The sequence below is a fragment of the Diadema antillarum genome, unplaced genomic scaffold (assembly GCF_040938485.1).
Source record: "Diadema antillarum isolate AM-2024a unplaced genomic scaffold, OU_Dant_1.0 seq00001411_RagTag, whole genome shotgun sequence".
Lineage (NCBI taxonomy): Eukaryota > Metazoa > Echinodermata > Echinoidea > Diadematoida > Diadematidae > Diadema > Diadema antillarum.
In genome coordinates this window covers 291759-317222 of record NW_027272165.1, presented here as the reverse complement: position 1 = coordinate 317222, position 25464 = coordinate 291759, and the positions used below count along the sequence as shown (strand labels likewise).

Here is a 25464-nt window from a genome sequence, read left to right as displayed (position 1 = left end):
AAAGAGAAAGACAATTGACTCCGCTGTGTACGATTTCATGATTTCTTGCTCTCAAGACTGATTCCATATCACCGCGATAATCTTCAGAGACTTTTCAATGCAACGTTTAAGGACCCCATAACCATTCTTGAGTAAATACAAACAAGAACAAAAATGTTTAAAGGGATGAAGAAAATATTCAGTATGCTCCCCAAGAGGATAGCCTACCAACTCTGAAAAATTCTGCAGAGTCCCAAACCCCTGACTCCCTGCTCCTGTTGAGGTATACTCCATCTCTGAACATTAACAAGAATTTTGGGCACAGAGTTTGGTGGAACCAAAATTATTCCCATATATATATTCTCATAGTAAAACACAGCAGACCATCCTGCACATTTCAGCTCACTGCTGATCACTACAGCGCTGCAGAGCCCCAGAGTTGCTCCATTCAAAATTTATGTTCAATTAGGGCATGTACATTGTATACGTAATTTGTCGGTAACTGATATGCCATACATAATGTACACAGAGCGGCACTATGAGTGCCTATGGTTCAGGACCCCAAAATTCATAATCAACAGCAGACTATGTCTACACAAATGAAAGAAAAGAACTGATTCTCTAATTTTTTTTTTCTCACACAAGAAACTCCCCACCCCAACCACATCCATTTCACATACACAATCTCCTATTAAACAAGTGAATCCTATGACTGAATGTCCCGGACCCGTTCACACATAAAAGCAACTACTCCTTTTGTAGTACCTGCAGAATGGGTTTTAAATTGCTGTGGTAGATGACAGTATGCACCCTTTAAAGTGCTATTATGTTGTTGAAACTAATGATGATTTTATGGCATAGTTTCTAATTGCATGTATCAATGAGAAAATAATATGGTGGGAATACCATCATATAATTCAATTTGCATATTTTATGCTAAACAAATATCACTCTTTTGCGAAAATACTATTAAACTCTCAAATTCCATAACTTTCCTATTTCTTGTCCAATAAAAATGGAAACTTCCACCGCTCTGTTTCAATTTAAATATTCCTCTCTTTCATCAACATCAACTTGAAACTGGGGGTGGATTTTATTCCAGGATGTCTCCCACAAGTACATACTACATCTGGCATCACTGGCATACAGTGTAGTTCATGGCCTGGGTGGCATTCTTTTCTGTGACTTAGGCAAATATACAAGGCTTGGCCAACTCGGATCAGTTGGACTAGAATGTAAAAATAAAAAGACCCACAGATGACCCATATGCTAGCATTCAATAAGGCTGATTCCTCCATTCTAAACAAACGAGTAGACAAACGTATACATGCAACACATGGGGACGGCAATGCATGGGCTACGGATGTCCACTTTGAATTAAAAACACACACGAACACACATCGTTTCGAACTGACAAAGCACAACACATTTGCACTGCACGGTTCTTTGATATTAAACACAGACAACCCGATGCAGCAGTCTACACTTAATTACTCCCGCGAGGTTAGTATACAGTCCTCAATCCCACTGTGATGGGGTTGTAAATTCATCGCGGCGAACTGTTGACGTTGCGTGCAAAAATTACTGTACACGGCCTTTAGAGTGATGGCAATTAATAAAGACAGACAAAAGCTGTCCCAGTCACCGCGTTATATTGGGGAATTGACTCTGCAATGGCAAGCTCATGTTGATGACTACTCGCTACAGTGGTACACTGTGCAGCGTACATAATTTTAATACAATGACATTCTAATACCACATGTTACTAAAAATGTCTACACCTTACTCATTTCAGGGTGATGACATGGGGTATTAGCTACATTTTGGCATCCTGCTGCATTTTGTGCATTCAACATCTGTTTTGTCATTTAATAGAATGTCTGTACATCTGTCTGTCTGTCAGTATGAATATTGCACTGTACTATACTTAGATAAGAACTACCTATAAAAGTGTAGGCACCTATGCACAATGCTCTATCTGTGGTTTGTTGCAGAGCAATTATGTCTCGAGGAGCACGTACCAACAAGTGTATGTGTACTTTGACTGGGTGACTGTGTGGCTATGTACATCTCACGTATGTATGTATGTGGTTGTTCTTTTGTTTTTGCTTTTGAATAATGGCAGAGTCAATAAATCATCTCAATAACAGTGCGCATTTGTCTTTACAGCATGTTTAATAAACAAAACAAGAATAATAACAAACAAGTACTGTCACTCTGAATTAACACACACACACACACACATAAATGTAGTTTTGTACACATATACATTATCATTGCATAAAATATGTAGGGCCAACCTGGATCAACTTTAGTTTCATTGGAGCCATACATCTATGATTAAGGAGAAAAACCCAGAAATCATCATTTATCAGGCTTTTTAAGAAGACATCTCTCTATTAAATTTGAGACTCATGGAACAGCCTAAAACCTTCAGAGTAACGTGTGCACATATTTCTGGAGCACCTGAAATTAAGACTACAGGTTGGTCGTGCTGCAAGTTCTCTACTATGTCGTTCTCTGCCGTTTTACCTTGTCAACTCCCAGCGCACGTGTGTCTGGTGACTCACGTGTTACTCATGGAAATTTCATGCAAGGATGATTGCTTTCTGGCATTGCGATAAAAAAAAGAAGAAGATTACTTTCTCAGAGATGCCCATGAATGTTGCACAGGAGAGCATGTATCAAGGAACCATGAACCGGTTAGTCCATTTGGGGTCATTATGATAATATAGTGATGGACAGAGTGTACAGCACAACATACATTGCAGCATTTACTACACAAGTCTGGCTAGAATTAGCAATGCCCTGATGTGTCAACACAGCAATGAATACTTCATAAAATACTGCATATTTATATGCAAACTGTGGAAGCTCTGCTGTTGATTTGGTTGATTTAAAGGGACTATGTGGGTACAGTGAATGCAGAATGTGAGTAGAGATGGTGTCAGTGATGTTTGAAAAAAAAAAACAACAACAACAACCTAATGAGCCACTATGAAGTTAAGCATTTTCAGAGTCTTGGTTATTACTGCCTCCGGCGACACTTCGTGGTGGAGGCATAAAAACTGTGTATCCTCACTGCAAGATAAGAAGCTAGTAAGAATATGTGATGTCATAGTAGGGAATCAATTTAGAGAGATTATCTATGAAGAGAGCATTCCACATGTTTTCTTTTTTTTTTTTTCTAGCATAATGAAAGATCACATGACATATAGTGTATAGTTGTATCTCTTTCAGAAAGCAGGAGAAATGATATTACCTTTAACACACATTGAATTAGTCAGTAAACAATTAGAGGGAAGGTGCTTTTCACACACACACACACACAAACACACACATACACACACACACACACACACACACATATGCACACACACACAAATGATATGTTGAATATGGAATTCTCTTTATCTCTTCCACTTTGGACTGTACATTTGTAACTGCTAGGTTGGTTGATACCAAGGATGCGATGAGATAGGGCTTCAGTTATAAAGCTTCGATTCATGACACAAAAAGGGATCGATGTGACTCCAATTCAGGCCTTTAACGCACACACACAATACGCCCACTACCTACTCTAGGGTAGCTTGCCGAGGACTGCATTCACTGTGTAGCTCCTAGAAACTCTACTATATCTAGTATACTACAACGACGATGCTTCGCTCCCTTTTATGAAGTGTACAGGTTTGATACACCGTAAGAGGCACACTTCACGTACATGAAGGCTCACCTTATATTCATGTCTCATTTGTTCTTCCCAATTACCCTGCAGTCTGTGAGCACGCACAAGACTACTAGTAGTATACTCTGTATCTATGTTCATCCTCTTTATCTTTCTCTTCCTTAAAGGACAAGTCCACCTTCATATACATAAGGATTGAGAGAATGCAGCAATATTAGTAGAGCACATCAGTGAAAGTTTGAGGAAAATTGGACAATCCGTTCAAAAGTTATGAATATTTTAAGTATCTGCGTAGTCACTGCTGGAAGAGAAGACTACTACAGTGTATAATGTCACATGCGTACAACTATATAATGACAATAAAAGGAGAATTTCACAAAACTTTACTTTTTGAATAAAGTGCACATCTCTTCGACTTGCTACTGACGTATGTTAAGGGTAATATTATTCCCCCTGCCTTCTGAAAGAGAGAAGTGGAGTGTTCTTTTGTTATGTGAGAAAAATGGAAATATGTTGAATTTTCTTTATTCTTTCTTTATATCGTTGTACTCATGTGACATCACAAGCTATAGTAGTCTTTTCATCCAGCCGTGACTGAGTACAAACTTCAAAAATTCATAACTTTTAACGGATTGTCTGATTTTGCTCAAACTCTCACTGATGTGTTCTACTTTGCTGCATTCACTCAACCCACATGTCTATGAAGGTGAACTTGTCCTTTAACCTACATGTACCTACTTACCATAAAATCTATCTATAGGATCTAGCTACCTCTAACCTATACTTACCTTACGAATCTATCTATCTAGCTACATTGTACCTTTTAACCTTATTACCTTGAGAAATTTATATTTTTCTGCTTCAGTCTATCAACCTACACATACAAGGCTAGGTATTTGTATGCATCCATTTTAAATTTGTCCATCTGTACAGCTATCTCTAATAGATACATATCTTTCCATTTCTGTGTCTACTGCATACTTTATCTGTTACAATGTTTATAGTGTGTGCATATTTGTATGAATATATGCATAGACATGATATACACAGGCTGTATATAATGTAAACATACAATGGATAGTGTATGTATCTACCTGCCTGCAACATATCTCTCTCACACACATGCACACACCCACGCCACACAGTATACAAATCTACATATCCTACGCTAATTGATTGCCTTCATCTTAAAGTTTTCTGAGGCAAAAATCAGGATCTTACATGCGTAGATTTATGAGACATTTTCAGGTGATAGATAAACGCAACCATGTTTTCAAATGAATTTAGAAACGCCAATTTGAAATGCCATTCAAAGGACGATTTAAATGCGTTTGAGATTACAATCGTCTTTCTGCCAGTAGATAAACACAATGTCTTTTTGAAATGCAGTTACATCTTTGAGCTGCCAAGGTCAATTTCAAACTGTTTCCAGTTGCAGAAAAAGGCGTGTGCCATTTGTGTTTTCTACCCGTTAGTTGTGTGCGAATGAAGGCATGTTTGGTGGTATGCAGTTGAACTCTACTTCCAAGGTCGAGCGGCGCAAAGCAGCTGCGCAGTGACATCACTCGAATCGCGATTATGATGGTTAGATAAATTATGCAGCAACCCCGAGAATAGCATTTCAAATCATGTTCATAAACGCCATGTGACCCCGCTCTCTTGAGTTAGATAAACACAGCCTTAATTTGTACTTTGGTCAAAAATATGATCTAAAAACTTGCCATCTAATATCTTAAGCATGCAATAAAGACCCATCCCTCTATCTCTCCGTATACACATCATAAAAATTATTTCTTTTTTATATGTCACACATTTTCCTCCTCCCCCTCTCCCATTTTTTCATTCCACTTCAAAAGACACACATCATCAGCTGACAGTCCAAAGGTTTAGTCTCTGTATTCCAGTCCCAACATTTCATACGTATCCAACTATAGATATTTTGATTATGAATAAAGTTATTGGACACTAGATCTGTAAATATTTAGCAGGGCATAAAGGCATGTAATACAGACAGTTTTATGAGATCAAAATCCGAGAACAATTTTATCACCTACAGTACGTAACCAACAAACAGTCTCTTTAAAGTAATCTGCAGTGCTGGTGTATTGAATTGGATGATGTAGAAGTACTGTAATACATGATGCCAAACATTTCGCAAGGTTCTTAGTTTTGCAAATTTCGTGAGTCAGGTGCCATTCGGGAATTTAAAAACACACAAAAATATTTACTCTGATCCAGACACAAATGTAATGTGCACGCATACATTTCTCATTTCTCCATTCAGTGTATTCCTCAATCTTGAATTTAAAGGACAAGTCCACCTTCATATACATAAGGATTGAGAGAATGCAGCAATATTAGTAGAACACATCAGTGAAAGTTTGAGGAAAATTGAACAATCCGTTCAAAAGTTACGAATATTTTAAGTATCTGTGCAGTCACTGCTGGAAGAGAAGACTACTACAGTGTATGATGTCACATGCGTACAACTATATAAGGAAAATAAAAAGAGAATTTCACAAAACTTTACTTTTTGAATAAAGTGCACATTTCTTCGACTTGCTACTGACGTATGTTAAGGGTAGTATTATTCCCCCTGCCTTCTGAAAGAGAGAAGTCGAGTGTTCTTTTGTTATGCGAGAAAAATGGAAATATGTTGAATTTTCTTTATTCTTTCTTTATATCGTTGTACTCATGTGACATCACAAGCTATAGTAGTCTTTTCATCCAGCCGTGACTCAGCAGAAACTTCAAAAATTCATAACTTTTGAATGGATTGTCCGATTTTGCTCAAACTCTCACTGATGTGTTCTACTAATATTGCTGCATTCACTCAACCCACATGTCTATGAAGGTGAACTTGTCCTTTAACCACTGACAAAATTGTCGGGAAGTCCCAATTCATGAAAAATTGGACTCGCTAGATGTAGGCCCTATGGGGTATAAACAGTTATTCTTTTACATTTTTCAAGACTTTCAAGAGACAAGAAGTTAGGTACATGCATACCATCATTTTTAAAGTATTCATATTAGGGCAATTCCATGAGAAATGTTCACTTTGGTGAAAAAATGAAGTTTTGAGTTTCACTTAAGTTCTCAAATATTCTAAGAAAGTATCATATATATTTTCATTTTTCACTAGTCGCATCTTTGTCATTACAAAATTTTGTATTTTTCTCAGTCAATGAAAATACTGTATGATGTGTCGCAATGACGCAAAAATTTTGCTATTTTTAAAGAGTTTAGTGTTCTTGTCTCTAAAGAAGGCCAGATATGTCCTAGAGGCCTTGCTCAGCTTTTAAATTATAGTCCAGTGAATATATCAACGGAAAATCACAACCAACTTCCTTAGCATTCATCAGTTTTTGACCCATTGATCCTCAAAGTTGTGTGATTTCCAGAACATTTGAAGCGTCATGTCCGTTATGTTTTTCACTATAAGTTTTCATAGCCAAGAGGAAATTAGTGTAAAGTTGCTGTAAATTCATTTTCTATGTTAGGATTGAATCCCCTTGCATGTGTGAAAACCACTTTTCTATACCACTTCTAGTTTTCCTGTAAATGGCGTAACGGACATGACACTTTGCGTAACGGACATGACACCTCATATTAGACAAGTGGCAAAAATAACACTGTGGCCCAGTGAAACAGGGTGGTGATTAGTTTTAATTGCTTGAGGATAGTAGGACATTTCTGTACTTCAGTAAATAATTAAGTCCGCACATCACTCAATAAAACAAAAACAAGCAGACTTTGCTTTCTGCCACTGGAAGACTGTTGATTTTAGATGATCTTGCTACCCTGTTACACCGGTTTGATCCATTCCCACCTCTTGTAATCCTGACTGATAAACAGCAGCTGTCATTCCAAGGAGTATTTAGACAATGGAGTTTTCATTGTTGGCCTTCCCTTCAATACTTAAAATGAGCACTTTCTACATATAAGTACATTGTAGACCACATTTAACACATATCCACCATGGAGTCAACACAACAGCCAGGAACTCCTGCACAAATGGATCCTCGTGCATCCAATGAACATGATGATACAACAACAAAGAATCCAAATGTCACCAGCATCAATGTCTTCAATGATGGTGTTGCCTCATAATTTTTTTTGGAAAAAAGTTTGTGCTGCATCCATACATACCTCTCTCATCTCTATGACTATATAAATCCACACCTTCAGTGGCATGTTAATGAGATATCACTTGCCAAGAGGGCCGAGAATGGAAATGTTTGCTTTATTAAGCGTGTTGACAGTACATGTAGCTCTATCGTCAGAGAAAGTCGGTCTGAATGCTGGCTATCCATTTCATCAATACAACTAAACTAGATGTACCTCTATGCCAAGGGATATACTGGTATCGTGATGACAGCACACAGCATCGTACAAAAAGCACAATTTTGAGATGCTATGAGAAGATGTTTATCCACTGAAAGGTACACTGTATAATCATTTAGTTGGTACGGAAAGCATCCAGTATTTCAAAAAGTCCTAACTTCACAAGCTGGTGAGAATAATGTAACCAGTACGCCACTCTGGCAAGCCTTAAGAAGTGCCTAAGCAAGCAATAAGTTGATTATACAATTTGAACGAGTTGAATTTGTCGTGAAGAAAACAAGAAATACTTTGTTGCCCAGGTGACCACTCTACATGGAAATGGATTATATGTTGTGAAAATTCTCAGAAAAAAGGGGTTTGATCATTCACTTCTAGCCAAGAAAAGAAAGCATTTGTTGACAATGATAAAGTACTGGTACTAGCAGTGGAATTTTTACAATGCACAAGTAGTCTATCCAAGATTGGATAACAGAGGATGATTCTACTCCAAGGATGACAATAATGCCAAATGAAAGAACTTTGCAGAAATGAAATTGTCATACCTTATTTCTTTCAGATGATAACACTAATTTGATAATGGTACCAAACAGTTTTGTGGTCCTGTTTCATTGCATAAAAGTTGATGCAATCCTGAGTGCATTTTAATGATGTTGTATTCAAACTTTTTATTTCATACAGATTTGGTTCGTTCTGTTTTCTTTGCCTATCCGCAGATATGGAGACATGGTCTTCTATGTTGTACATGTATGCCATTGTGGTACTCTGGGCATTGTACTCCATGTGCTTTAGAGTAGCTGTTAGATCACTGAAACCTGCAATAAAAGGACTTTTTGATGTTTTGTTCAAGAACATAATGTAGTTAGCAGTGTGCAGTTATTTTAATCTTTTTATTTTGAAACAAAGAAGTGAAAATATGGTTCACCTTACAAGGGTGTCATGTCCGTTACGCTAGTGTATAATACTAAGTATCAAATATTAGGCCACTAAGAGAAAAATAACCATAGTATAAGATAGAAATATGTCCTATTTAGCTATGGTAGGTGGTAGTAACTGGAAATTTGTCACTAATTGTAGCTAGCTGGTGCAGGAGCGAATTTGTTTTATATTTCTTTGTTTTGTAAATATATACAAAGACTAAGCCCCCTAAAATGATATAAATATAAGAAATATTACGTGATTGCAGTTATGATGTGTGTCCCTATGTTCAAACCTTACTATGCAAACAATTGAATATCTGCTATACCTTGTAATAAAAAAATTCTCTTAGCTTAAAAAAAGTGGACAAAACTGTCATGTCCGTTACACTCGAAGTGTCATGTCCGTTACGCAATATTTTAAACTATTAAAAAATAATGAACAGTAAAACTACTCTAAATTAGGACTTTATGAATAAAGCATGACCGAAAGGTTTAATCAAGACCAAAACCAGCTGCATCTTATCCAAAAATTCACAGGAATTTTCATAATGGTAAGTAGATCAAAATACCTTGTCCATTTAGTGTCATGTCCGTTACGCTCGCTAAAAATGCAATTTCTCAACAACCACTTGATAAATTTCCATGAAATTTTCTGTGTACATTACATATACTTAAATGTGTCTGATAAACTAAATTAGAATCTTTTGGAGACTCCCAATTTCATTGTGTGATGGTTTGAATCACAAAAAAGTGGTCTGAATGTCATGTCCGTTACGCTGGAATTGACCATTAGTGCAAATATTATGTTCTCGATGTGCTGTGCTCATGCGTTGATGGCCCTCTATATGGTAGCATTGTTTCAAATTGAATATTTATACAGAGCTAAAAAGAATGTCGGGCCCTAAATCTTGCAGGCTACCCTACTAGTACACCAAAATAATCACTTTTTTTTTTTGGTTTCACAAGCAGGTCCAAATCTCTAGATCTGCATTACAATCCATATCTTAAGATTTATGCTCAAGGTTAAAACCAGTATGCTGATATACACGTACCTCATGGCAGCCTCTACTTTGTTGAAAGAAGAACAAGAAAGAAGGAGGTAATATGCTAAAGCTGTCTGAAAAGAAAGACTAACATCCAAAGCACCTTATACATCACCAGTTCACGGGGCATGGTCGTCAGACAGACAAGAAACACCGCACTGCGCCCTCCGAATGCATTTAAAACCCCGCTTGACTGCCATTCAGATCACTCACAGGTTGTTTTCTCCCGTTTCCTAAGTAGACAAGAAGCTACTTTTATCCTTTTTCTTTTTTCCCTAACCCAACTACAACTATTCCTCATGCATGCATCGCATGCTACCTTCCTTTCAATGTTGTTGTTGTTTTTTCGTTAAGTAACTGTCTCACCAATGTGTTTGTGCATGCACTGCCTCACCAGCAGAAATTTTGCAAAACAACATTCTGCTTTCCATCGATACACCGTGCAAGGCATGCACATACAATGTATCACATCAGGGCTGATATTGCAGTCTGTGAGAGAAAATGGAGCCACTCTGACTCTGAGCAGGTTTCTTTGCAATCGCCTAAATTTTGTTCCCTTGCTCCTAGAACTCCCTCCAAGAAATTCAATTCAGATTTCTCATATCTGGTACAAGATGGCTTCACCTCCACAGATAACCGAGTGGACTGATAGACTGTAATCCCATCCATTTTGGTTTTGAGACATTGATAAAATCATCTTTGCATTTGTACATGGGGACGAGATGCTAAATGTGAAGACACAGCCTTTGCCCACCATTTCCTACACGGTGCATATCCAATCCTCTCTTGTAACGCATTTCTCCTCTCAGGGGATGAAAACATCCTTTTACTTTGTTCTTTGAAGCGGGAACCACCCATCATAAAATCATGGTTATAAATATCAAACAAGAATGAAAGAAAATACGCCCACTTGCATCATAACTGTTTCAGGTATTGAAGAAGGCACATACACAAGCTTTCACCTCCTGTATCAATTAACAGTCTTACATCCTCTTTTTAAAGATCAGATGTCCATCAGGATCTACAAAATGCTCCACAACACTGATGTATTAAAGGAACCAAACCACAGCTCAAGAAGGAGAGCAACAATGCAGTGGGCACGTTCACACACATGGCGTGAGGTTTAGACTGGACTTTTAACATGCGAGCATTTTCAAATGTGGTGAGAAAAGGCATAAAAGCGAAAGCGCTTTCTTCAGTCCTAACACCACTTGACAGACTCTGCATTGTAAACTTTCTGCTCTCAAGGAGTATTAAAGGGAAGATAAACCCCAAGAACAATGTGGATTGAGTGAAAGCAGCAACATTAGTAGAACACATCAGTGAAAGTTTGAAGAAAATCGGACAATCGATGCAAAAGTTATGAATTTTTAAAGTTTTGGTGTTGGAACCGCTGGATGAGGAGACTACGGGAGGTTATGACGTATGAGTGGACAACAATACCAAGAAAATATAAAGAAAATACTACAAAAATCCATTTTTCATGAAAATTACAAATTCCATCAACTTGATATTGACATATGTTAAGGGTAGCAATTATTCCCCCTGCTTTCTGAAAGCGGTTGGTCCACTGCTCTTTCATAACTCTAGAAAAGTGAATTTTTGTTGAATTTCCTTTATATTTTCTTTGTATTATTGTCCACTCATACGTCATATCCTCTAGTAGTCTCCTCATCCAGCGGTTCCAACACCAAAACTTTAAAAATTCATAACTTTTGCATCGATTGTCCGATTTTCCTCAAACTTTCATTGATGTGTTCTACTAATGTTGCTGCTTTCACTCAATCCACATTGTTCTTGGGGTTTATCTTCCCTTTAAAGCTAGCTGGCTGCCATGAGAGATAATGTTCATTAGCATCTGCATCTGATACTTTGCAACTGCGCACACTTGTTAGCACCATCATGTGCTGTGTTGACATAGGCTGGGGAAAAAAAATCAGTGTCCCATGTAAACGTGACTTTACTCCACACACTCTGTACTGGGGGGGGGGGGGGGGGGTCATGGTTGAATACATAATTTGTGAACAATTATGTAGGCCTACACTTAATCCATTGCATTTTCAATTTTGTATTTCCCTCCAGACTGTCATATTACAATTCAGTTTTCTCATCTATGTCTACATGCAATCTGTTACTGTTAATGTGTAGGGCCTACACCTTGGACCTAACCTCATTTCTCAGCATACCTGTACCAGTGTGAACAGGCCTTTTATATTCTAAAGCATGATACGTGATTGGCAATGTCAACTCCATTTCCCTGCCAACATAAATAAGAGATGCCATCATATTTTGTACCAAAGCTCCACTCTGACCTACATGTAGCACCAGCTAGGAATTTCACCTTGTAAGTTGTAGCCAAGGACTGGGGACCCACTTCACAAATTATATGGCATGTTTATTCCTGATGAAATGGAGGGATCAAAGGTCTGGGACAATTTTATACAGCCCTGGCTGAATTTTGCCAGCGCTATGCTTTTAAGAGCAATCTTGTGACATAAAACTAATACCCCTTTCAGTAACTCATGCATTTCTGGCCAGCTCCTGGCCCGAGCTAATTTGGCCCGTGGCAAGCAGTAAAAATTGCGTTCAGTAACTACAGCAGAGCCGCGCTACTTTTACGATGACCCATTCACGAACTCAGCCACGTAAGGGATAACTGCCATGGTAACTGAACACGTCATGGACAGAGCGGAAGTGCATTTTTGCGCGATATTTGATGTGCATGCCGCGTGCTTATGAGCTGAGCACCGTAAGCTGTGACCTTTGACCGTGAAAGGAATTTTGGCCCGCGCCTGGTGCTGCTATCGTTCATAAACTCTTCGATCAGCGCCAGGCCCATGCCTGGTGCTAGCTGCAACAGCGCCAAAATAGCCCGCTCCTGGCCTGCTCCTGGCGCGGGCCACTTTGGCCCGACCCATTCATCAACTCAAAATGTTACGACTTAGCTCGGGCCTGGCGCTAGCCAGGGGAGTTACTGAAAGGGGTATAAGCTCTCTAAAGTAAGGCATGTCAATGTTATGTATACTTGGTAACAAATTATTTCATGTATGAATATTTGATACTGCATCACAGAATTTTTTTCTTAGCAAAGATCACATTCCAAAGCACATTAACAACATAATCACAATATTCAAGTACAGAATATGTATGAGTAGGTGGGAAGAAATAGGTTCAAAAATCATAAACTGTATGGTTTTAAATTTGTGCAATAATCATACTTCTTTTCAAAGGAAGGGGCTCAGGAAAGGGTGAAGGGAGAGAGAAGAAGGAAAGGAGGAATATTGAGATTGAGACCTAATACTGTCTGAATATGGAATTCTCTAAAATTCATAACATTACAAAGGAATTAATTTGCATTTTCAAATATTCCATGTCTTTCACATTCTTGCAATAGAGCCAAAGCATGCCTTCACATTTTTCATTAGTATGAAATGTTTTCACAGGGAATAATTTTCCAGGTATCGTATCGCAATTTGCTATGCACTTTTACACCACTGCTACACAAACTATCTTTTGTGTAGCAGTTTTCTTCCATAGAAGTGTACAGGATACCATGTGAAATATTGTTCATCAGCTGAAATTGCTAATCAAATTTGAGTTGGAAAATTATTCCCTGTTTCATCTTCAAGGTACATGTACAACCACTGGACAATTCCCCAGAAATTGAAGGGAACGGAAGAAAACAGATCTATACAAATCGTAATACAATAGAGGTACACGTTATATGCAAAACTTGTCACATACTGAAATGTCACAACACAATGCCACTTCCATCACGCCACTTCCAAATGCCAACTTCAAGTCAAATTGCACAAAAACTGAGTGAGGTAACAAACTACAGAAAATGGCATACTGTACCCATGAGCATCATAGTAATACCATTCAAAAAAACAAAGAAGACAAAAGATGTGTGTGTGTGTGTGTGTATGTATGTGTGTGTGTAAGTGCGTGTGTGTATGTGTGTGTGCATGTGCTGTGAACTAATGTACATGTACCTTTCTTCTCACTCTGCTAAGTTGGTTCTATGAATTTGTGTCATAAAAAAAAAAAAAATTATCTCACACCAAAGATAACAAAGTGCATAAACTGTCATTCAATATTTCATCACTTCACAGGGTTCTCATATCACTGCTTTCATTTCGCAAGGACAAATACTGGTGAATAAGTTGAAGGGGTCGGTGCAATATAGCGCTAACACACAATTTGGTCAAAATTGAGTTACATGCATTTTCATAATCCTTATCCCTCACTGTAACCTCTATGAAAATATCATATTTGAATTCAACCAATAAGATGGTAAAAAATGCATGCATTCATGTTTTATTAATGTACAATGTATGGACTTTCCAAAGATTCAACAGCGATTATCTCAAAATGACTATTGTGTGGGTTAGCACTATATTGCACCGACCCCTTCAGTTCTACAATTACATTACACCTTTATAAACCTTGCCATTTTGTGACTTGGAAGCCAGAATGTTAACTGACCATGGTGATGGATACACCACAGTGATTTGTTGGCATCATTCTGATTGGCAAAATAACACAGTACAGTGGACTCCCGTTATATTAAACGAAATCCTCGGGACTGGCAGTTTTCTTTCGTTACATCGAAATTTCATTATAACCCAACAAATAAACAATAGAAATACGTAGAGCCGATAATGCTGTGGCCTGAATTTTTATTTTGTCATAACCGGAAATTCGTTATAACCATGTTATAACAGTGTTAATTTTAACGGGAGTGCACCGTACAATGGATACTAACGTACAGCTGGTACTGCTGATTGTTCACAAAATATGACAATATTTCTGGCCCGAAAAAACACTTGTCCAAGGTAAGCACTGTACATACATGTACGCGTATCTCCTACGTTGAGAAGACAAAGAATTCTGTATAATGTATGGTCACGTGAGGAAAACACCACTGTCTGAAGAGTGGTTATTCATGACGTGATTCACACTCAAATATCACATGCGTAATTTGCACAAAGTTTGAATTACCACCCTAAATACCACTGCATTTTGCACTGTATTTCATGAGGCACTTGCGTTCACATTACAAATACCAAACGAAATACTATGGTATTTCAAATACGGTGGTATTTACTGTAAGTGTAAACGACCCTCCAATGTATAGGCCTACACATTGTACATAATTATTGTGTAGTTGTACATACTGTATACAGTATCATGACTCCCTTCCTACAGTACAAGAATGAAGATGTCCTCAAAATACGGTAAACACTGCTGTCACTGATCCGCAAACACAAACGCACGTTTACAGACGCTTCAGTCAACATCCATCTGTTGACTGTGCGAGGCTCCAGTATAAAGTGCACAGACTTTTGGCTTTCCTTTTACGATTCTATCTTGGCGTATTGCTGAGTAGTGGGAAGTATGCAACAGTATAAGATGGGAGGAGGGCTTCAATGTACAGACAAGCTTGATCGTGTTGCCTGTTTGATAACAGTGGGGATAAACCATGAAATATCACAATGGATGAGAACAAATTACTGATGATTACCAATTTTCCAGATCATCTATCAATGCTAAAAGTCATCATCTTCAATAAATTCCATGAACATAAAGCCAAGGTACATTTCTTTATAAATCTTTCTCCTAACCTTTTTAATAACATGTAACAAAAGAATCAGGTCCATTTGATATTCTATTATCATATCTTTAGGTCATTCCTTTCAAAAATGCTTCGCATTAAAGTTGTCATAGTCATAGAAAGGCACGCGATGCAGTGCTCTACAATTGTAGGTTCAATTGTATCAAGTCGGTAATAACAGCACATTTTACCCCAATAAACCAGAGTACCCATTACATTGGTTAACGATCGCCCCGACACTGTACAGGCACGCTCACGTGTAAACATTGAACTGCACGTTACTTGAATATTATGAGATCATTCTGAAGTGCACAATTTTCACACAACAATAATGTACTCTTAAATGAATCCCACAAGGATTGGAACAATCATCACCCAGCATTACCACTGATTCCCACTGATCAGTTACTAGCCATCCCCTTTAAGGAGAAAAAAAAAATTCAAACCAAGTTGGAATGGTTTTTGTGATGCATATCACGAGAGTTAATGATTTTCTCGTGTCCACACACAAAAATCAAACGTTTTTGAATCCCCTTCGGGCCTTGCAACCAAATTATTTTTTAAAAACTGTTAATTGTGTGTGTGTGTGTGTGTGTGTGAGTGTGTGTGAACGGGAACAACTGAGACGGCTGTCAATGCTTACCAATAATTGACAGACTGGAGGTGGGTACGGTATCCCTACCACCTTTATGACTGTCCCCAATGGCCCTCTTTCACTGTCGTCATTCTACAAGAGGCCAGAAGTTCCACAATATATCAGGTGCATTGATAATGTATTTTTGTTTGATTCTGCATGCAAGATTCTGCTAGTCTCCTGCCAGAGACAGTCCTGAATTCTAGCTGACCCCTTCCGAAACACGCCCCTTTGTAATACAGGTCAAAAGTCACCTATGGCCCTGTTTACACAGTGCCAATGAGAGCCTAGTGGTTCACTCTGTTTACAAACTACGTTTGAACCATGAAAATATCAACACACTAATTTATAAAAACACCAGATAAAAACAACACCATGAAAAAATATCATTTAAAAAATATATAAAAAATCAAGCTATTCCTGAGCTGAATCACGTGCAACTAGTACTTTACTAGGTCCAGCACACCATGTGGGCCATATTAAGATAGTGATATCTCGGGCATAACAACGCATAATTTGTAAACAGTATTTTGAATGCAGATCACACTGCCTGTTTATGTACAGATAAATCACAGAGTGAAAACAATTAGTACTAGTATTGTTGCTTAAATATCTTTATAATACATGTACTCAGTCTTATATAAATGGCATGGTGAAGAAACAATTATGAGATCCTTACAACCACAAAATCAACAACATGTGAAAATGTCTCAGGTGGCAATTTGCAAAAATATCCACGCATACATAACATGAAAATTTCAGTTCATGGAACAGTACATCTATGGGGATTTCAGAATCTGGTCGAAAGAGGTTAATCATGGGTAACTGGAACAAGGCCAATCCCACAGTTTGGCATCCACACAAAAATCATTCCTATGTGAATAATACTCAGCACACAATTAACCAGTTTGTAGTTGATAGTTGATGGAAAAACATATTCTACAAATTGTAGCCTTAGTTTCAGACTTTGCATAATTTACAATCTCCCATTTACAAAATACTCTTCAATGGAAATTCTGGACCATTTAAAACTTAGTTTGATATTAAAAGAAGGTGTAAAGTATTTTAAGTACAACAGTGAAAATTTGATCAAAACTGAATACATATTACATGTACAACAGTATTAAGAAAGTTTGAATTGTAAAGTCTTGATAATTTTTATAAAACATTAAAAAAAAAACATTTTTTTTGAACAGTCAGTATCAATATGCAAATAAGATGAGTAGGTGATGTCATCGCCTCACAATTTGCCAAATACATCGAAGCTCGTACACAAAATCTTGACTATACCTCTTTTTTCTCTCTCTTTTTTTTTTTTTTTTTTTTTTTTGGTTCATTGTTAATGCAATGCAATACCCCAGTCTCAAATCCTAATATATTTAACTGATCATTATTTTCAAGTTATCCAGCCAGGAATAACATCATGTTTTATCATTTTGTGTGTGTGTGTGTGTGTGTATGTGTGTATGTGTGTATGTGTATGTAATGAATTAATAATGGAAAATTTTCAGATGATGACATCATCACCTCACTCATTTGCATACTGACATCAAATGTTAGGGACCTGTTTTGCGAAAAAATGTGTAAACTTAACAATTTCCAACTTCCAAAAAAACTTCTATCTGAATTTGATCAATTTCATAGTGTTGTGCTTTATATAAAATTACATCTTTTCAGACACACTTTAGACTGGTCCGGAATTCATTTTTAATGATATTGGGGTTCTCAAAGAATATCTCTGAGGTTTGCTCTGAAAGGGGTATTTAGGTACAATCTGACAGAAGAGTTACTTGGGTAGCATGAGTGATCACTGCCTCATCTAATATCCATAGTATACCTGATTAGGACTCTATCTAAGACAGTAAAGATAATTCACAAACTTGTGTTTAACCATAAAACTATACAGCTCTATTTTCATTTGTCCGCCTTTGCTGGAATGTTTGATTTTCTGTTTGTTTCACTTTGAGTCTACTACAAAAGTCAACTTGATCATTTAAAAAAAAAAAGTTTCCCTGGTTCCAACAAACAAAAAACAAAAAACAGTGTCCCTGCATCCTTAATAGATTCAACAACTCACATGCAAACTGAGAACCGCAGAGCATAAAGCAACATATCTCAACTTCTATTTTTTCCTCTTTGTTTCTTTAAAAACATTTAAAATGTTTTCACATTGCAGCTCCATGTCTCCTTTGGAAAAGAGAAAAAAAGAAAAATCTCCTTGACGGCAGACGTCATACGATTTTGCAAACCTGCACTATTTGGATGTCACTGTGAAGGGATCCGCCGATGAGATTTGACTCGATGTGGGGCACGAGTACTTCAGGGAGCCAGAGAAGGATGCCACTGAATCGTTCGAAGAAAATGCCTTTTTTATGATGTAGGATACAGCTCTCTTCAAAACCACACAATAAAATGGGGATCTGGACACATCTTGAGAGTCGCATTCATCATAAATATACTCAGATGGAGACTGACGTGGGGATGTGTAGATATATCAAAAATGATGCGTCAAAGTGGATGTTATTGGAATGTGATAAAAACTGTTCATTTCAATCTGTATCCTTGCGAAGAGATATCTATTGATACTTTGCAAGTTTGAAGGGCACAGAGTGGAATGTTGTGAGTTAAAGGGAAAGTTTTGGTTGATATGGTGGTTTCAGATTTTAGCTTTTTTACAAGATTATTAGAAACCACTTCTGAAGTACTAAAGATCATACAATTCTATTAAAGAGGAATTCATAATTTGATGAAAATTAGTTTTGAAATGGCTGAGATATATCCACCACAAAGATGTCCTAACAAAAGGTGGGACCCACTTTTTTGAAGGATCTCTTTGTTTTACTTAGTTGTTTTTTTTTTTGATATCTCAGCCATTTCAAAATGATTTTCATCAAATAAACTTAGAATACCTCTTAGAATTGTCTGCTCTTTCTTATTTTATAAGAGATTTCTCATTTTTATCTCACAAAAAGCTGGAAACCTGTATCCCCATCTCAACCAAAACTGATCAATCCCTTACAATAGAATGAAGACAGAGCAGAAATCTGCACATGCTGGACTAGGAAGGGTTCTCCTGGAAGGGTTAGTAGGGAGTTTTCGCAAGCGCGACACGGCCAGGAGTTGAGTGTGCCGTGTGCAAACTTTACTTTGCACACGTCCTGGGGAAAACGAGTATGGTACTCGGCCAAAATAACGTTCGGTCCCGATGCTGGGCAGGAGTCAGCCAGCCAGCCAGCCAGCCAATCAGCTATCTTGTCCATACGTCTCCGTCGTGTACAGGAAAGCCAAACTGCTTTGATATGGGGACGGGAGTCCGAGTATGGGGACGGGCGTCCGAGTATGGGGACGGGCGTCCGAGTACAGGGACTGTCACAGCTGATTGCTTCTGCGTATTCTCAGTCTTCCCATTGTGTAGCGAAAACTCCCTATTTTTGGAGTGCCCGCATCAGGGACTGGATCCAATCCAGACCAGCTACCAAACCATTCTACCACTGAAACACATCCCAAGTTGGGCCAATTATGAATTGTGATCCTTTGAATCTTTAACACTGGATAATCTCTCTTTTAATATCCTTTTCCCCCATCTCTCTCTCTCTCTATCTCTCACAGAAACACAAAAACATACACATCACACAAATATACAATAATTTCTTCTTTCTCTCTCTCTCTCAGTGTTCATCATTAAGTCCCTGTGACGCTAAAATAAAATAGAAAAATCCAGTTTTGGCAGGATATGGCGATGTCCACTTGTATACATCAAAAGCAAAGACCAATTCTTTGGCTTGTAACCCACAGTTCTTTTTACTGTGTTTTTTCATGAACCACTGTTAGGAAGACCATCGAATTTTCACTAAATACCTTCTCTACATGGACCAAGGAATTTTAATGCACAGAAACTGTGAAACTGCAGTTTCAATTACAAATGGGCTTTTAAAGTCAGAGATTGGTTATACATCAATGGAAAAAAAAATAGTGGCATGCAGAAGAATATCATGGTTGACACTTTCTTCAAATGTGATCATAAGAAATTCAAAGAATATCTATCTTTTTTTTTTTTTTTTGCTCCGAGCACTGATATACTTTGAAATAAGATTTTGCTCTATGTGCTTTAACATGAATTTAAATGTAAGTTTAAAGCCCAAACAAAGTTCTGGTACGCCTGCAAAAGTTGTCAAATTTCGCTCCCAAATGTGAACGTATGCTTAGGAAATGTGCAGGATAACGATGCTATTACAAGATATTCGATGGGTAACGACGAAAATGTGAAATATTAACCAAAAAGGTTCAGTCTCAGTACTTACCCGAACGGGGTCAGGCTAAACTCGGACTCGGGGATAACTCGGCTTCGCTTTGACGGCGGGATGAGTTGTAATGGTTGTCCCTCTGATTGTACAGTGTTGTTCTATGGAAGCGGCCTGTATAAACTAGCACCTCGTGTTCTGGCTACTCGCAGTAATGGTCCGAGTTGTTACAACGCGCGCATCAAAAACCTCTTTTGCACGCATGCAAAATTAGTGTGCGCCTATCAAGCACCTCTAAAACAATCAAAGGCGCTTGATAAACAACAACAAAAACTCCAAAGACCGCACGTCTCAGCAACTGAGGACCGCGCGCTGTCATTTTTGTTTTGTTTTTGTACAGGATTACGTTAGCACGCACTTTCCTGTCCATTCAGTTAGGCCTCATTTGGTATTATGCAGTGGCCAGTAGAATGTGGCGATCACTTACTGCGTGTGAATTGTCTGAAGTAGGGTCGAATTTTTCCCGAGACGGAGTTAGTCTGGAGCCTTCTGGAATAAAAGTCGGTTTTCCTACTATTATTATTTTTCTCAAAATACTCCAAACTGACTCATCATTCTGGCAAACCGCGTCAGCCAGGTAAGTTTCTTAGTGGACTCTTTCGATCTATTGCAAGCAAAAATGAAATGGTGCTAGACGGGTTCTCAAGCACTTACCGAAACTTAGTTTTCACTTTAAATGGTATAGAATTTGATTCCCTCTTTTTTTCTAGTCACAAATGCAATATTGCATTGAGAATTACATGTAGATATTATGATTTTATATAAGTATCATGGTGCACATATCTACAATGAATTTTTGAATAATACATAAGTAATTACCAACACAAGCAGTGAGTCAACAAATCTTTAGCACTGAACAATATCACTTCAAGACTAAACATTGGGTTCTTACCTCTCCTTGAAGAATTCCGCCATTTCTTTCGTCGACGTCTGCCCATGTTTCATATTATTGTACAGACATGCAAAGCCCTGGTTTTTCTCCCCCTGTGGCAAAAAAAACAAACAAACAAGAAGACGAAACCATTAAACATATTATTTTTCACTACAATCATTTCAATACATTTGTAAATGCTCATCAATCTATTCTCCTCCCTTGTTGCTTTGTCTCTCCATCTCCATCTGTCTTCCCTCTCTTCATAAAATTGCCAGTTTAGACACTGAAACATGGTTGACCACCTGCCCTCAATAGGGACCTACAATATGTAGGTCCCTTTCATACCGAAAGATGTCTTGTCCCACAAAACAAAAAGAAATTGTATGGAAACAGCCAGTGGACCACACACATTATGACTGAATTCTTTAAGGACTCAAGATCAAAGTGTGAACTTGAGTCTCAACCAGCCAGAATCCAGCACTGAAGACAGTTTGTGCCTCATAATCCATATTTTGATTTCAAATACTGTAAAAGTGGTTTCTTTCGCGGTGGTTTCATTTTCGCGCTTTTCACGCTTTGAGGTTGAACCGCGAATTTAACATCACATGAAAATGTTTTGAAAAGTTGCACGAAATTAACCACGCAAGGAAATGTTTTGAACTTGCCGCTTGTTACAATGCTATTGCGCTTATGCACACACAAAGATTCCGCGCATTGAGTGTATTGATGGTCAACACACACACAGCGATACCGCACAATGTAGGTTATCTAGGCAACAATACACTGTAGTTTTACACGCATGTTATAAAGTACTCGAGAGACGGGATTTCAGGTAAGCCTGCATTTGATTCTAATTTCTATTTAATAGATAAAAGAATAATTGGATTATAGTTTATGTTTGTGTGCAAAATAAAACAGTTTTTGCCAACTGTGAATTCACAGATTTTGCCGACCGCGAATTTAAACACACACGAAAAAAGTCGGCACTGATGGAAACTGCGAAAGTATCTGTACGCGAAAGAACCCACTTTTACAGTATTCTGTATTCTGGCAGAACAGCCATAATGTATCCACCTACGTGTGTTTCATCCCTTCACAAAGATATTATACAAGTATACTTTGTGCTGGGGAGAGTAATAATGCAAATTATGCACACTACTCGGTATCATACATGGTATGGTGGGAGGGAAGGGGGGGGGGGGGGGGCTTCAAAGCACAGTCTGGGTGCCAGAATGGTACTCACATTCAATGGGCAACAACTAGCAGGCAACTCCCCCAGCCTTGTAGCTATTTTGAGAGCTCTAGGGCATATCACTAGTTTGCATTTGACCCACAAGCATGTTGCTATGACAGGTTTTCTGACTGCCAGCTGTGATTTTGGTTGTTTTTTTTTCCAATATTCTAAAGCCACAATGCTTTCACCATGGATTAGAGATAGATTTACCACTCTCATAGAAATACCAAAAATACTCCAACATAATCTCATGGATCCTCCTATGTATAATGCAATATCTACAGAACATGCCCTTTCCTCACCAAAATGTGAAATGACCATATAGGCCTATTCAGTATTCTTACAAGACCTACATGAGAAACTGTGTAGATAATGAAGAAATATTTCCCCCTTGTATCATAGTACCATGTTGGTGAGACAAGAACCCCAAGTATTAAAGATACAGTAGGCCCTACATTTTTTGTACTATTTTGTCAAGAAACAAATATAAGTTGTTGTGTGTTTTTTTTTTCTTTTTGAGTGCTGCCCAATCAGAAGTCCCACAATTTCTGTTCATGCACATTTCCACAGAAATTTTCCTTTTTGTTACAAGGGATTAGCATAATGGATTAACAACAGATCATGGTATGGCAAAGAAAACAAGAAATGGATTAAGATCAATACAAAATATATTGTGTTCAAGTATGTCTTCCCTGTCATGGTCATAGTTGCACATGTATATTTTGTGTGATGGCCTTCTTTCATTTTATCAGGGGAAAAAAAAACCTCTACTCCTATAAATTTTGACAATTTTTTTTTTCTTAAAAGATGGCAAATTCAAAGACTGTCACTGATATTTACATTGGAGCTTCAAGAGTTATCTTTGTAGACAACAATCACTTTCTTGAAAGCATTTCTATGATCAACATAAAACTACAAACATTATGTCTACATAGTTACTCAACACTAATCTATGCTATAAATATAATTCATAATTTGTTTTATGCTGTCCACATACAGACATAACAGGGGAAAAAGGCCTCTCTGTTTTTTTGATAGTCACAGACACCATAGTGTTTCGTTCCATAGATGTGAAAACACCTGGCAACATAAATGTCTTTCAACAAGTCATACGTAACAAGGAGTTGCCATCCTCAGATTCAGTTTTTCTCTTTTTTCTCTCTCTTTTTTTTTTACAGAGGGATACCGGCAATGACTTACTTTCCGTAATTGAAGATTTGCGACTTGAACTGAGGGACACGCCCACAGTGCGACTAATTGACAAGTTCCACGCTCATTAGGACTCAATCACGAAGGCACGCATGGTGATTCCAAAGAGACATCTACTATTCCCAAAAGTTTCTTTGGCGCATATCAGGCATGCTAATACCATATGAGAGACTCCCAATTGCATTCGCTTTAATAGCAGGAGCGCATGTGACTTCAGTACAGAAGTTGAGAGACGCCACACACAACATATCTCCAGTATACTGGAAATGAACATAAATGTTCCTCCCTCCTTTATCTTCCCATATGCAATATCCCTATGTTTGTTACGGGAAAAAAAAAATCACAAAGAAATTCCATATCAACATCTCTTTTCCAATTGCTTATTATACATATCTCATCATTTTTTTCTTTTCCATTTGCATACAGATGTCACTGCAAAGGCAACTATGACGGCATTATGGGTTTACAGTGCCCTTTGTACCCTCTTGTACCGAGACCAACACAAACCAAGTCATGCTTACTTTTTCAATCTTGTTTCAATGAACAATCTGGTTGGGGGGGGGGGGGTGGTATCTGATTTTTTTGTTGCGTAGATATAAAAACTCCATCTTTAATGGCGACTGTGTGTTCAAGACTTTTCTATACTCTTTAACTTGAGGACCTCTGATTACCCAAACTGCCTTCCAAGTGGAAGAGAAAATGCACATCTCTTTGAAAAGTCACATAGTGGACAGCAAATATGGTGGGAAATGAAAACTGACACAACACATACACATGTACAATGTGCACTGAGAAAAGCACACAAACACAAACTCCAACATCATGTGGAAAGTGTTGGGGGATGTCATCCGAGGGATGCACAAAGCTCACAGGCCTGTTGCCTAATGGTGGAAATTGAATGTCGACTATTAGGAGCTGGGCTGACAGTAACTTGATCAAATGAGCTCAGAGAGGGTGTCTAGACTTCAGGGGATGGAGTGAATTAGCTCGGTGACATTTTGAATTGACAGAGCCGCAGTATACATACATAACACTGGTGCTTTGCATGGATTTTTTTATGGGAGAACCGTACGAACAAGCATCACAAAAGTGTACTATAGAGTGATGCAACGATCACCCTTCCCCCATCCCAATACACACAGGCAAACACACGCAGAGACAAGTTTTATAGTCAAATGATAGTCTGAATTCAGACGGCAAACTTAAGCCCCGTTTTTACTTCTCAATCCCCCCCCCCTTCCTCCCCCCACAAAAAAAAATATATATCTATATATGTATAGATATGTTGTAAAAATATGGGATAGCATTCCTTATCAAAACATGGGGTAGGGTATAAAGTACCATCTACAATCTGTATGTATGCATACGGAAGCAATTTCTTACATCACCATACTATGGTCACGAGTGTGCCCCTTATTTGATTTTACTACAAAGGATACACTTATTCAGTGATTCATGCTTGTAATAATGCCAACTTTCTAAATGGATTTTTGGTTAAAAATATCCTTTAATATCAATGTTCCCCGTGCAAACCATGAAGCTGCAGACTACGGCTACTTTGTACACTGTTTCCATCCATTCATTGAAACAGGGAAAATCCCAGGAGATACAGAGCTCTGTAGACAAT

The 25464-nt window shown here is 38.0% G+C and overlaps 1 pseudogene; it reads right to left on the bottom strand.

Annotated features, from left to right (window-relative positions):
• LOC139709187 (F-BAR domain only protein 2-like) overlaps nucleotides 1–25464 on the bottom strand; it is a 169081-nt pseudogene that overhangs the window by 123581 nt on the left and 20036 nt on the right.